This window comes from Myotis daubentonii, chromosome 7 (assembly GCF_963259705.1).
Source record: "Myotis daubentonii chromosome 7, mMyoDau2.1, whole genome shotgun sequence".
NCBI lineage: Eukaryota > Metazoa > Chordata > Mammalia > Chiroptera > Vespertilionidae > Myotis > Myotis daubentonii.
Window position 1 is genome coordinate 64,754,592 of NC_081846.1, and position 13,289 is coordinate 64,767,880.

A 13,289-nucleotide genomic window follows, 5' to 3' on the forward strand; every position below is an offset into this window, starting at 1 on the left:
CAGAGAAAAGTACACACTGTAAACCTTGAGGGGAGAAAAAGGCACCTAAAAAGGGTTCCTGGCGGCTAACTAGGTTCCAATTAAAAAACAAACAACAAACAGAGCCCTAGCAGCCAGTTCTACACAGGGGCCGCTCGCATAAACCGCACTTCAGAAAGAAGCCTGCACTGAGCTGCCTGCATTGTGTTTCTGCCATCTGCGCCAGCCCTTATAAAGGAGTTCCTGGAACCCTATTTCAACCAATAGGAGAAGCTTTCCCACCAACCAGAGCCATTCTATCCTGACCTATCAGGACAATACCTTTTTAAAAAATTATCTTTATTGCTGGAAAGTATTACAGATGTCTCTTTTTGTCCCCCATTGACCTCTCCACCCCACATCCGCCACCCTTCACCACACTATTGTCTGTGTCCACAGGTTATGCATATATGCATATACATTCTTTGGTTAATCCCTTCCCACCTCCCCCTCTCCTCCCCTCCACATACATACACACACACCATCCCCACCTTCCCTCTGAAATTGTCAGTCTATTCCATGCTTCTGTGTCTATTTTGAACCAAACTGTGAGGATTTGGAGTCCTCATTTGCGTGAGGGCAGACCAGTCAGGGACCAGGGGCTGAGACTTCGGTCCACATAAGCCCACTCCACTCTGACTCTGAGAGCACACTTTGCCTTTCCACAGAAGACTGTGTTTCCCTGGCTGAGCTGCGTGCAGCAGACCAGCGCAGGCCAGAGCAGCCTGGCACACAATGGAGCTGATCAGCACAGTGCAAGGTAGACCTGCAAGGAGCAGAGCAGAGCTGTCTAGAGAGGGGCCTAGCCCCAGTGTCACTTCACAGCCCTGCTATTTTCACAGCCATGCTGTATCACCATTGAGCTGTTTTACACTGAATAAAGTTTCCTTCTGGGCACCTCAAACTGGGGACTCCTTTTGGTGTTGAATTGGCACCAACAACCACCGGTTGACAGTACCACTGGTATTTCCAAAAATCTGATCATCTAGCATGAATAAAGCAGGACAGTGGCTACCCTACCTCAAGTCTCAGGTACTTGAACTGTATCCTTCATTAGATAGCAGTAAGTATTGGCAAATAAAAATATTAAAGTCCATTTCCAGATACAACAAATTCCAGACAAATGGAAAATATTTTTAAAGTTGCTAATGAGAAGTTTTATCCAAGTATGGCAGCAAATCTTGTGGTCTAAAGAAAGCAGGTAGCATGAAAGCAGGAAGAGCTCCACTGTTACTAAGTCCTAAGGTGCTGGGGCTGACAGGCAGACTCTGAGCGACGGATAAATGATTATTCTGACACATGTTTCTGTGAAAGAGAGGGCTAAGGGATTGCTTGGCTATAGGAACCAAACAGCCTCGTTCGCCTGCCTCCTTAGGCTTTTATTGTAGCTACAGCTTGAACTAAAATTAACTATTAGATCCTTGAGAAGACACATGCATCTGTAGTGTCCTTTAAGCAAGGACATTTTGAAGTCTAAATATAAAGATTCCAGTAAAACACCCGGGGGCTCAGACTTGTTTGGAAAAGTCAAGGCAGGGTCTGCCGCCTTCGGCAAGGTCCCCCAAGAGGCCCCCGACCTTTCAGAGAATCCTCCTTACAAACTTTCCAATCAAGCCCTGTGCTTCTCTACACTAAGGGTCTGAAATGGCAGAAGAAGCCACAATCCCCAGCAGCCTCAAAACAAGTGTTCTCTTCTGGGTGTTGACCCAGGAGGAACAATCAGCACCTTGCTTTATTTGGCAGAAAAGTCACTATTCCCAACATATAAACAAACATCAAAGAGTCGATGTGAATAAGGAGGCTTGTGTAATTGTCCTGTTTTTTTCCAAAATCTGATTTTTATAGACATAACCTATGCCCCAGCAGTTTTACTTCTTCGTATATATTCAACAGTCATCCATATGTACACCAAAAACATGTACAAGATAACAATAGCAGCTCCATTCATAGCAGTCCCGAAGTGGAAACAACCCACATGTCTATAATTGGAATGAATAAATTGTGGTATCCTATCTAATAAAAGAGAAAAATGGTAATTGGCGTACAACGATACCCTTTTCATTGGCTAATCAGGGCTATATGCAAATTAACTGCCAACTATGATTGGCAGTTAACTGCCAACTAAGATTGGCAGTTAACTGCCAACAAGATGGCGGTTAATTTGCATATGTAGGCACAATGCAGGGAGGCAAAAGGGAAAGCAGGAAGAAGCCCCCTGCCACTGACAGTGATCAGAAACCCAGGGGGGAGCTAAGAGCTGGGGGGCAGGGCAAAGGCGGCCCTGGGGCCACCTTTGCCCTGCCCCCCAGCCATGATTGGAGAATCAGGTGCCTTTTCTGCCCTGGCCAGTGATAGCAGGAAGTAGGGGTGGAGCCAGCGATGGGAGCTGGGCACGGTCGAAGCTGGCAGTCCCGGGAGCTAGGGGTCCCTTGCCTGGGCCTAAAGCGAAGCCCACGATCGCGGGGCCGCTGCAGCTGCGGGTCCCCGCTGCCCGGGCCAGATGCCTAGGCCAGAGGCGTTAGGCCTGGGCAGGGGCGGAGCCTGCAACCGCGGGGAGCTGGGGGTCCCCTGCTCAGGCCTGACACCTCTGGCTGAGGCCTCAGGCCTGGTCAAGGGGCTGATCCGGTGATTGATGATCGGAGGGTGATGAGGGTCACCTCCTCTGGCCGAGGCATCACGCCTGGGCAGGGGGCTGAGCCGGGGATTGGGGGGATATGACGGTCCCCTTGCCCAGGCCTGAAGCCTGGATCAGAGGCGTCAGGCTTGGGCGGGGGGTGGAGCAAGCAATCAGAGGGAGATGGGGGTCCCCTGCCCAGGCATGATTCCTGGGCCAGAGGCCTCAGGCCTGGGCGGGGGCCAGAGCCAGTGATCAGGGGGAGATGGGGGTCCCTTGTCCAAGCCTGACACCTCTGGCGGAGGCGTCAGGCCTGGGCAAGGGGCCGATCAGGCGATCGGAGGGTGATGGGGGTCTACGCCTCTGGCTGAGGCATCAGGCCTGGGCAAGGGGCAGAGCCAGCAATCGGAGGGGCCTGGGGGTCCCCGCTGCCCGGGCCAGACGCCTGGGCCAGAGGCATCAGGCCTGGGCTGGGGGCAGAACCAGTGATGGGGGGAAATGAGGGTCCCCTGCCCAGGCCTGACACCTCTGTCAGAGGCGTCAGGCCTGGGCAAGGGGCCGATCCTGCGATTGGAGGGTGATGGGGGTCAACGCCTGAGGGCTCCCAGTATGTGAGAGGGGGCAGGCTGGGCTGAGGGACACTCCCCTCCCCACACACACCCAGTGCACGAATTTCGTGCACCGGGCCCCTAGTATTCATATAAAAGAATAATAATCAGCAAAGAAAATGCATAAACTACCACATCACACAACAATATGAATGAACTTCACAAACATAATTTTAAGAAGCCAGACAGAAAAGAATATATACCATTTGATTGCTCTATTAAAACCTCAGAAAAGGTAAGCCTAATCTCTGATATTAGAGGTTATGAGAGTGCCCCCCCTTTGTGTGGGAGAAAGGGAATAGTAATTGGGTAAGCACCCACTGGGGCTTCTGGGATGCTGATCCTAAGAGATAGTTACATGAGTATGTTAACTTCGTGCTAATTCATCAAACTGTTGTTTGATTTGTGCATTTTTCACATATTGTACTTCAATTAAAAATGTATTAAAAATATTGAATGCAGACTGGTAATAAAATAAAATAATGGATTTAAAAATATTTTTACCAAACTGACTAATAAAAATATTAAGAAATTGCTTTATTGGATCAGACTGATGGACAATTCAATCTAACTTTCTTACAATGAATCCAAGAGAGGTGGGTCAGAGTTACTACTATGGTGTTATATTGAGTTAAACATCCTTCTTTTATCCAAATAACCTGTCTAGAAGTTCTAATCTAAAAATCCATTATTGTCTTTTTAAAGTTACATTATTTTTATGTGATTTAACAAGTTCCATACATTCATTACTGCTGTGAAAAATATTCCCTTCTGTATATTAAATGATTATTTTTCAGTCTCAAGGGGTATCACACTCATTCTAGTAAAACACAGTTTAATCAGTAAGTCTACTTTTATATTTCATTATTATGTCAATGTGTTTAGTATATTCTTTCCACATTTGTATTTCTAGATTCAACAGTTCTAAGATTTTAATCTCTGTTGATAGAAGCTCAGATTTGAGTTTCTTTTTATTCATGTGCTTCTGGCACTCTGAGCATTTTAGTTGCCTTCTTTGGACCCAGTCTGTATTCATTATGTCTTTTCTAAGGTTTAAATGTGCAATAGGTGTGCAGTATGTGCAATATGTGCAATGTGCAATATGTCTTTCCTAAGGTTTCAATGTGCATCGCTCCCTCTCTGCCCAGCTTTCTGTGCCTGTTGGGCAGTGTTAAGCAAGATAACAACCGCCAGCCTGGCTGGCCTGAATCAAACCTGTTAGCTCATATTTACCCATTGAAACTGGTCTGTCTACCTCAATTTTGATCCACTCACAGAGCCTTCCATTAGGTTGCTAAAATGAATGGTACTAGAGATTCATAGAGTTTCTTGATTCTCTTTTCAAAGTTGACATCGATGTATATTTCTGCCTTTAAAATAAGTATAAACCACTTAACAATGCATGAGCCCAGCATCAACTCAATATGACCCTACGTTTAGCCTTGCTGATCCAGAGGAGTGTATATAGGGTGTTCAAAAAAATAGATACACACACTTTGAATAATTATAAAGGCAGTGTTTATTAAAATACATTTCATTTTCAAAATTGAGCTATCACCTGTTACAGTGTGTATCCATTTTGGGGGGACATCCTGTATATATAATTCTTAGTTTACATTTCCTGGCATTACTCTGGTTTCTTATCCTTGATAATATATTTTCCAAAGTCTATAATAATATTTTTTTTTAATATTTTGATAGGAAACCTACTATATGACCATTTAAAAATCCAATACATACATTCAATAGTTGACACTTATCCATATAGTGACAACAATAATAATAACTAACATTGGGAGCTTATCTTGTGCTGAGGACCTTTCTAAGTGATTACATGCTTTCATCTCTTTTAATCCTTTCAAATATGCCACGAGGTAATTACGATCACCATTTCAAGTTTAACAACTGGCTGAGACCCCCTAGCTCTCCAGTGGCAGAGTCCTGGTGTGAATTCAGGTGTGCTTGATGCTGTTCACACTAACACATCCCATTAGCTTGTTTAATTTCCTTAAATAATAGAACTATATACATCCTATTGTGTGAAATATTATGAATCTTAATTATCCCACATTAAAATTAAAGTACCAAAATGCATTTCAAAGCTAAATTTGTGTGTGTGTTTTATTTTTATTAAGGACACTCTTAAATTATCTGTCACCATTAGCATTGGCAATCAAGATTTGAATGTAAATAGTAACAATTTAAAGAGTAGTTGGAGCCTGGCTATTGTGGCTCAGTGGTTGAGCATTGACCTATGAACTAAGAGGTCATAGTTTAATTCCCAGTCAAATTGTGGGCTTGATCCCCAGTAGGGAGTGTGCAAGAGGCAGCTTATCAATGATTCTCTCATCATTGATGTTTCTATCTCTCTCTCCCTCTCCCTTACTCTCTGAAAAAAAAAATATGCATATTAAATGAGTAGTTGGAAAAAATACTTGGCTCAAAGTTTTGGTACTAAGAAAAGAACAGAAAAGAATTCCCCCTTTTGCCTGACTTTGCTGCAGGCTGATGTTGCACTGAAGGTATCTCTAGTAAACAAATGTGTAGGAAGGAGTAATAGGTATCTTCAAGTATGTTTGTTACATTATTTTTTCCTATTGCTCTCTATTCTCAAGTAAAACTATAATGCGATTAGTGTGCCAGCCACATGTTTAATGTTGATTGTATAAATTGTACTTTAATTTTAAAGGATTAGCATAAAAACCCAGATACCACTCTGCAGCTATCTCAAGGAAACAGTACAAAAACTTTTAGAGAGAAAAAATTGTGAAAATTAATAAACAGAAACCTCATTTAAAATAAATTTGGGAGGCAACAAGAAACAACTCTCACATGTGTTACTCAGCACACCTACTGATCCCAATAGGAAGAGACATGCTTGGCATCTGTGAGAGGAAGTGATGCTACTGTACTACTTCAGAAGAAAAGATTCCTCCTTCTCTAAGAATAACTCAGCCAATGGGAAACTGACAAGCTCAGCCAATGAAAAGTCTCTATACTTTGAACTTTTAGGTTCCTCCAATGGACACTTAGGAGGGTTACAACAACCCTCCTAAGTTAATAAAAGAGTGCTCCTCTCCCTTGTTTCTCTAGACTTGCATGTGGTTTGCCATCCGACCATATATCCTGAATTGCAATTCTTTTTTGTTCATGAATGAACACATATTGCTAGAGAAAGATCTGGCTATCTGCTTAAGGCCAAAAAAGTTAAGGGCCAAGGATTCATTGCGAACATTATGCTGATGTATATAAATGCATGTAAACAAAGTCCACTCATTTGGAAGCTTTGAACTTAACAGGTAAATAATTTAGGGTCACTATCAAAGTGTGCCTCTAAGATTACTCCTTTAAAACAGGCTCAAAGGAGGACAAGGATATTTTAAATGGCTGAGTTTGAAATGAGCTGCAAGAAAAAGTCCTATACTGAAGACATGCCGATTACAAGTGAACTGGCATGAATTTCATTAAAAAATATTTTTATCCTCCACATTATTAGCTCTGTGACTAAATCAAGAAGCACACTTGAAAATTAATTACACATTGATTCAAAAATGGAGACGAGCCAATACACACAGGCCAAGAAAAGGCTCGGTGGCTGAGTGTGTTAATGCAAAAGCTCTGAGGTCATGTAATACTCAGTGCAAACCTCAGCCACCTTTGGGAATTGGGCAATAAAGGCAGAGGGCTGATGGGCCTGAAAGATATTTATTTATTGCAATTATCAGCTTATTTTGTCAAGATTGAACTATCTCCTTGGATAACAAAATACTCACCAGGAAGAAGATTTTCCACGAAGAAAATGAAAATAATAACCCTAGCTCTCTCCACGGAGTCTGCCTTATTTGTCCTAACAGCACTTGCTAAAGGGGGAAGAGAGGAAGGAGCAAAAAAAGGAAAGAAGAAGGGAATGACAATGCTTCCTTTTTTGTCCAAAAGGCAGTATGATATTTATGGGGAGGCTAAGAGTGTGGGTTCTACACTATCCCCAATACTGTCACAGTTTATCCATTTACCCTGCTGTAGCTTCCCTCGCGATGCTTATCAGCGGTGGGAATTAGCATGTGTCATTCATCTTATTTGCTGGTTGTCATATATTTTCTCAACTGCTACGTCAGCAGCTCCAATGCAGACAGGGTGTCCTATTACTGCAACTGTGCCTCCAGCTCCTAGAAGGATGCCTATCAACGTAGGCACTTAAAATATGTTTGTGGAATGACAAATGAGTAAATTGATTGATTAGATAATTAATTAATCAACTGGGATATCATAAGATCTTGCTTTTTCAAAATATTATGTGGGCCTCCCTTCCCCCATCAGGTACATTGACATGGAAGTGGGTGATGCTAGCATTACTCTCCCAAGCCTAAACCCAACTTAGCGTTCATGTGTGCATACACACACACACACACACACACATACACACATACACACACATACACACACACGTTTGTTTATGCAAACAAATATAAGCTGCAAAGAGAAAATATACTCTTATAGAAAGTGAGAAGGCAGGAAGAGACAATTTTAAAAAAAGAAAAGAAATAACAAAAATATACCCTCTGTGGTAAAGAAATACATTTAAAAATAGTAATGAGATACCAGTTTTTAAAAAATCTTTGCCCCTTGGATATGAAGGAGCAATATCCATTTTTGCACATGTACAGTGAAATGAGCACTTTTACATGCTGCTGATGAAAGTGTCAAGTATTACAGATTCTCGTCAGTCTGTGTAGTCTTACATGGAGTTTGTCAATTACGATGTCTGTCCTGCCACAGAGGTAAGGCCAAGATGGCAGAGGACCCAACATAAGAGAGATGGGAAACTGCTGGAAAGACTAATTCTTTAGTTGTTGCAGATCATCACAGATAGTTAAAGATACTGAACTGATTCAGACAGATCAGTTCCCTTGGACTGACCCACTACTCTATGACTTTGAAGGAAGTCTCCAAGGATTCTGGAGAAGAAGAAATAAAAAGAACTTTGCCCTCTTTAAGAGGTAAAGCTAAGAAGGATGCACTGTCTAAAGCAAAGAAAATTATCCTGCAAGCATCCAGGTCTTACCAAGTCAGATCCCACAGAGTCACATCATTACCTAATAATGCAGTAAGGAAGATGGTAAGAAAGGAAATCCCCCCGGAACTCTGTGCCAGGCATAGTGCTAGAGACTGCATATTTTGGTTCTCCCTCTGTGTGTTCTCCCTTGGAAGTCAGTCACTTTGCTTTAGAACTTCATAAGCCATTATTTTCCTAAAGTAAGTAAAGGAAAATATTTTCTCTTTTCTATACATTTTTAAAGAATCCAAAGCAGTTTTCAGAATTTCTCAACTACATATCCTCCTCTGAAATAGCACACAAGGAATGTCACAACTATAAAGAAAACATAACTTCTGAATATAGCCATTTTGATGATGTAAAAGTCAAATTGTTGAGGCCCCAGAGCTAGCTAGTGACAGATGGGCAGGGGACATGGTGGTTCAGTTGTGGGAAGTGAGAGCCTTGATCCCTAAACATATTGCCATTGATTTCCACTGGTCCAAAAGGAGCCCATACTAGGGAGTTAGAAAACATTGCTCCTTTTCGATTTCCACCCCTCTCATTGAGCAGTAGACCAGGGTTCTTCTATTTTCTACCATTACCTCTCAACCATATGTGATTTCCAGAATTCTTAAAGAGGAAAGGAGAAAATAATACTAAATATAATTAAGAAATATTACCCAAAATGATTGCAAATCCTTCCCATGGAACAGCTTCATCCATTTTCTACCATTACCTCTCAACCATATGTGATTTCCAGAATTCTTAAAGAGGAAAGGAGAAAATAATACTAAATATAATTCAGAAATATTACCTAAAATGATTGCAAATCCTTCCCATGGAACAGCTTCATCCTTTCATACCCTTCCTTGTAAGTAAGACACTATTCCCTTAAATGTCTTAATTAAGAAAGACAACTCTTCGCCTCTACTGCAGATCCAGAATCAGTTGGGTCTAGATCTCTGATTCTCTCTGTTCTTATCCTCCTAAGCATAAAATGGCTGCCACAGCTCCAAGCATCATACCCCACTTCAGATTGTCAGAGGCAGAAACAAAGGTAGAGCAGTGGTTTCTCTCATATAATGTATCATTCAAATTAGAATGTTTTAAAGTGAAAGAGTGCACAGTTAGCGATTTTACCAGGACAATACACATAAACCATCACTGTCCTGGGAAAACTGGGATATATGCTGGCCCTATTGATTAGAGACAAAGGCATTTCCCAGAAGTCCTGGGGTTTGGAAGGGATCCCATTCCCTGAGCATGTTGCCCCCCGTATAGGCTTCTGTTAGCAAAGGAGAAGGTGGGTTAACTGTTGTGTAGGCAACATGGTGCATCTGCCATAATCCTGGCCCTCAATCCAATCTGGGACAATAAAATCGAACTTCTGCTTCAATTGTACAAATAGAGAAGGAGGCCTGCTTTGCTGAGAACAAAGCTGCAGCAGGAGGTAGAGCTATGAAGGTGGCAACGATCCTTCCTCTAGATTTAAGTCTTCACGGGTCCCATTATTACATACAAAGCTCTCTACCGTTTATCGAATTCGTATTCTTAACGTGCATGGAGCATGAGCCTACAACTGGTTTTTCAATGTGTGAACATTCCTTAGCCCAAAGCACAGGCAGCCGCAGGGAGGCCAGGGTTCTCGCGCCAGGAAGCATATTTTCGTCTGTGTCAGGTTGGATGCCATTGATATTCTCAAAGTTGAACATTCCAGAATAAATACCTTGAGACTTTATTGTAGTGTCATTCTTCAAGTCGTGACTATGAAGTGCTACTGCCTCATATAATCTTTAACCATTCCATTTTAAAAATATCATTTCACGTACCTTTAAACCAAAACACCACAAAGTCCTGAGGTTATCCAGAAGGTGGGCAAGCAGTCAAACAGATGTGCAAGTAAAATCTTCTTTATCCTTTCTGACAGCATCTGAAAACATAGAATCAACATTCTGCTTCAAGACTTTGTTTCTAATGGTGGGAACACATATGTTAGAGGACTTAAAAACTAAAACCTGGGGGTGCTGACCTCGTTCAAGTTGTTCGCAACCAAAGGGGAAATACTGTCTCACTGTCAGATTTAGACTTTCCTTTCAATTTATGCAGTATGATCATTAAGGCCCCAAAACCAAGGCTTTGACATACAGCATGGAAAAAAAATACTTCAAAATCCGTATTAGATTCCCATTCTTAATTCTTCATTTCCATCTGCAATAACTGAAAATGGAGAGGAATGATGAAGAGAAACTTCTTAAGGTCACCTAAGTCTGATGCTGGGGCCGGTGGTCTTGCGGAAACTGACGTAGGATGCGTGGACTTGCACAGGCAGATGCTGGGAGGAGGATGCTGATCACTCAGAGAGAGTGAGACCCAGTCTGCACACCTCCAGGAGCAGCATTTCCGAAATGCCCGAGGACAGGAAATTAACCTGCATGTCACCTGTTGGTCCTCTCAGCTTGTGAAATATTGAGAATCCCTAATTAAGGCAATGAAAATCAGACAAGCTCTGTGGGTTTTAGCATAATTATAATCCCATTACTCTAAAGTCATGGCTTCTGCTCTGTTTTTAGTGTGTTAGAAAAGCATTCCCTTTCCATGAATGTATAACATGCTCAAGGAATAGAGAGGCCCAACGATATTTTAGACATTGACTCCTGTGACTGTTTTCCAAGGAGGATTGGTGCTCTTATAAAGGTCCTTCCCAAATGCCAGTGTATAGATTCTCATCAATGTAGTCTATTTTAACCAAATCTTTAGTATTTCCTTATTGTTTTGGTCCACTTTGAAATTGTTCAAATACAACAAAAAATCAACTCAAACATTAAAAAAGCATTCTGTTCCTCATGTAATGAAGGCAAGGGCAGCACTGACTTTATAGTGATACCCTTCTCATGTTGCAACAAAGAAATGATGTCATAGGGAAAGCTATTAATTAGGAAAGTGCTTTCCAGAAAAAGTTACTTTCTGGACTTAAATCATTGCCAATTGTGGAGGAGGGTGGAGAGAAGGCAGCTTTGTACCTGTCAGATTAAAGGACTTTCATTCAACACATTTTTAAGTGAATTTGTTACAGTCTCCTGCTAAATTCTCAGATTGAATCCTGATGTCACCATGTAAAGTCACCTTCTACCTTGGAAAACCTTGTCGATTTCTGTGCTTTGCAGTTTCTCATGCAAAGACCACGTATCAAACATGTCATCCAAGAAATGCACAGAAGTGACTGTGCAGGTATTGGATTCTGTCCAAGAATATTAGAGGGTTGACAAACCATCAACCATACGTGAAGGTAAAATCTTTCTTTTCTTCAATTATCATCTCTAAAAGCCACAGATATATGTTCTGTGTGTGTGCTTTTAACATGCCCCATTTATATAGCCTAAAATTGTACATAGCGGGCGCTTGCATAATGTTTCATTCAACATCATTGTATCATAACTGATGAGGAAAAATAATGGGTCCCGGGCCAGGGCCAGACTGTTGTAGAGTTGGCACATTTTCCCCGTGTCTTTCTGGGTTTGCTCCAGGAACTCCCGTTTCCTCCCACATCCCAAACATGTGCACGTTAGGCGGACAGGCGTGTCTGAAGTGTCCCAATCCGAGTGAGTGTGGGTGTGTGTGAGTGCCTCTTGGAAAGAAGGACATCCTGTCCAGGGTGGGTCCCACCTGGCTCCCTGAGCTGCTGGGACTGGCTTCAGCCACCCGGCGACCCGATTGAGAAACATCTCACTTGTTTTAGTGATCTTTCTTAAATGTATGTGTAGCTCACTTTTACTTAAATGTTTAATATTAGAAGTGTGTTGGGTCTTGATTTAGAAGTTCTGGATACCTTTGTGTCCAGAAGTATGCCTCAGGAACTTAACTTGTGTTTGTGTCAGTGAGCCTATGGTAAAATTGGTTTCACTGCACATTGTTTCTTTTAAAGTACAATTTCCAAGAACCTGTGGATGACTTAGTGAGGACTTAGGTGTTGCGTGGTGAATGGGCAGATTATTTTAGTTAGAGGACAAATTTCATCAAATAAGGGATGATTTTCTCCGAGGCTCTCAGTAAAGGCAAGCCTGACCCAGGAAGGCACCTGAGGAGGAAGGCATTAGAAGATAATACAATTCCAATAACAGGGTTTTTGATCCCAAACTGGCTCCATACTCTTCTATTAAACACTAAAGTCTCTAAATTAGTGCAGTAGCTCTCAGTGCGCTAGCTCACTCTGTCCTCCCCTGGATATAAACAAAGTCTCTCCCACAGGATTAAAGACTACACTGAGATTGGGTGCCTTGAGGCAGCAAGGCCAAAATTAAATTTAAGACCTCCGCAGCAAAGTCACCCTTGAAACTGATGGGTACCAATATAGCTTCTCGGCTGCTATGAGGCCTTTTCATTCTAGAACTTGAGTTCCCCTTTCATCTCTTATCACATAGTGACAAGAAAAGATGCTAGATTTAAAATTCAATGGACACAAAATATGACACATAGAAATAATATCAGAAGACAAGAGTAGTTCTCCTTGGTTGTAAAATTATGGGTAGAATTTATATTTCTTTTCTTTGAGCATTTCTAGAATTTTTCAATGAGAATGTTATTTGCAGAAAGAAAAATAAGCACAAAGAAAACAAACAGTCACAAAAATGTACATGGTTGACATATTCTCTTTCTAAAATAAAGCTCCTGGATTTTTCTAAATGCAAATGTTATCCAGGTCCCTTCAGTAAGTTTATTTTCTATTCAACTTCTTATTTCACTTTTTTTCATTTCTTTAGAATCTCCAGATTTTTTTTAGGTTAGAAGGGTCTGTCTCTTTGGTCCTCTTTAACAACTTGTAGACATTAGTTGAACACAAAGAGTTTATATATACTGTGGTGTAACATATAAATATCTTCCAAGAACCTATATACTGCTCCTTTACAGAGATATAGCTCAAGGGTAGGAAATTATTTATCTACTAGAGTCTCTGTGCATGAAATTCGTGCACAGGTACAGTTCCTAGGCCTGGCCTGTGATCAGAGCCATCTTCCCC

The 13,289-nt window shown here is 41.6% G+C and overlaps 1 protein-coding gene across 2 annotated transcripts in view; it reads right to left on the reverse strand.

Annotated features, from left to right (window-relative positions):
• The window catches only part of LYPD6 (LY6/PLAUR domain containing 6), a 225,192-nt gene that overhangs the window by 183,752 nt on the left and 28,151 nt on the right, over positions 1 to 13,289 (reverse strand). For both annotated transcript variants that reach the window (XM_059704520.1, XM_059704522.1), the window contains exon 2: positions 10,105 to 10,205. The gene's annotated coding sequence lies outside the window, so the exon portion shown is untranslated. The remainder of the gene's footprint in view (positions 1 to 10,104; positions 10,206 to 13,289) is intronic.